Here is a 2,500-nt window from a genome sequence, read left to right as displayed (position 1 = left end):
GCTAGACGAAATAATTTGGGGGCCAAGACTGGAAGAAAAAAAACGCAAGACAAAGATGGAAAAGATTGGGAGAGGCCTACGTCCTGCAGTCGATTGACCCAGGCTGATGATGATGATGATGATGCATATATATATTTTATATATATATATATATTCTTATATATACATATATATATATATATATATATATATATATATATACATACATATATATATTCTTATATATACATATATATACATACATATATATATATATTCTTATATATACATATATATATATACATACATATATATACATATATATATATATATATATATATATATATATATATATATATATATATATATATACATATATACATATATATGAGTGTGTGTGTACACACAAATCACTATATATATATATATATATATATATATATATATATATATATATATATATACTATATGATGTAGATATTTATGTACAGTTGCGGAATTATAGTTCAGTACACAGTAAACTTGCTGGGCCCCACTTTTGTACATCTGGCAGCCACTTCGATGTAAATATAGAGTAAATGGTATTTTCATGAATGAGCAGAGAACCCTAGGTTGTTTGTAAGAAATAATGTGATTGGTAGAACATAAAACACCAGCAAGTGTATTAGGATCTATTTTTGGAAACTACGTAAACCATTTCATCTTTCGTTTTCTTCAAACAAGTGATAACAAAACATAAAATATTAGTTATCACTGACTGTGTTTTGGGATATTTTTCAATATCTTGACATTGTTTATCGAAATGGCAACACCTATGGAGGTGAGGCGGCATTTCCGCCTTCTTTCAAAACATCCGGTATCAATTATAGGTGCATATTTCTTGAATCTTGAAAATGCTACATGTTTGAAAAATATATGTATGTCACTATATCAAATAAAATTCTTCAAGTTCTCTAATACCTTTCTAAAAGGTTTTCGTAGCTTCACCATCTAGCAACGGGTAATAGAACTAACATAGAATTAAAACACTGATTCCATAAACAAAAAGTATGCTACATCATTTTTTTTTTCAAGATAGTGTGTGTGTGTGTGTGTGTGTGTGTGTGTGTGTGTGTGTGTGTGTGTGTGTGTGTGTGTGTGCGTGTGTGTATGTAATGTTTATAGAAATACGAAGTCAATATTTGGTGAAGAGTAGCTAAACAATATGTATAAATCTTCTCGATTATTTTGAATGCTTTTTATCTTGTGCTAAAATCTGACCATAATTTTGGCTATTATTTTTTCCGTAAGTCGTAGCGTTTCTCTGGGGAGTCGCATTCGATCAGCTGAGCGATAAATACATGTTTTCTTATTTCAGTTCGAGCAACTAGTAGCTGGGTGGTTCCAAGGAAGGTGAAAAACAAATCTAAAAACTTACTCACCATACATGTGCTGTATTATATTTGATATATTGAAAGAAAAATCTTGTTCATTCTGATAAAATATGAATTCATTCTCGCTCTCTAACTTTATCTGATACGTATGGAATCTATATTTCCCTTATATTTGTCATTGATTTGATACATAATCTTAATATGTTTACGATAGAAATGCTTATTTGCTGGTGTGTGAAAAGTCATGTTTGCTCACTCGGAATATGAGTAGTTTGAAGAAAAAGGAACCATCTAGAAAATAAAAAAAATACGAAATCGTGTATTTGATACTCTTTATTATAATGACTCTTCATAAATTCCTGAATATTTATTTCGCGGCTAATCCTAATTTATGCTAAACAAGAAAGAAAATATGTCCGATGGTATATGACGTCATAATGCCATGGGAAATTCGAGGTGAAAATGAGGCTATCATGCTGTCACTTTTTTTCAAGATGGACGTAAGGCAATCTGAAATTGCAAATATATGCCGCATCATTGGGATGAAAGAAAGCAATTTCTCCAGTGAAGTAACCAGAAAGCCAGGTATCTCCCGTTCGATGGCATACAGGTGAATAAGGTGGGAGGAAGAGGACACCTTGAATGACCGCCCTCGTTCACCCTTCACCAAGGCCACGTGACACCTTTTCAAGATGGACGCAAGGCAATCTGAAATTGCAAATAGAGGCCGCATCATTGGGGTGAGGAAAAGTAATTTATCTTCTAGTGAAGTAACCAGAGAGCCAGATGCCCCTTCATACAATGACCTACAGCTTCCGGAAAACGACTACATGCAGATGAGCTTCATCACAGAACGCTATTAAAGAGAGGTTGAACTATTGACATTGCCAGCATCGCCTCCAGTTCGCCCAGCAATATGAGGAGAGCGCACGGGAAGCTCCATTGTTGGATGAGAAATAACAGGTGTAAAATATCATTATCCTTTTTCAATTTGCTCATGGACTTAGTTCAAATTTTAAAAAAGATATATGTTTATACGTCATATTTTATGTTTGTGATTATCTATCATTATTTACTTTTTAGATGTGACAGACGACATATCTATGAAACGACGAGGAGTGGCCACGTGACGTGGTGTTGGTGACCCC

Source organism: Penaeus chinensis, chromosome 28 (assembly GCF_019202785.1).
Source record: "Penaeus chinensis breed Huanghai No. 1 chromosome 28, ASM1920278v2, whole genome shotgun sequence".
Taxonomy (NCBI): domain Eukaryota; kingdom Metazoa; phylum Arthropoda; class Malacostraca; order Decapoda; family Penaeidae; genus Penaeus; species Penaeus chinensis.
Note: the sequence above shows the minus strand (reverse complement) of the source record.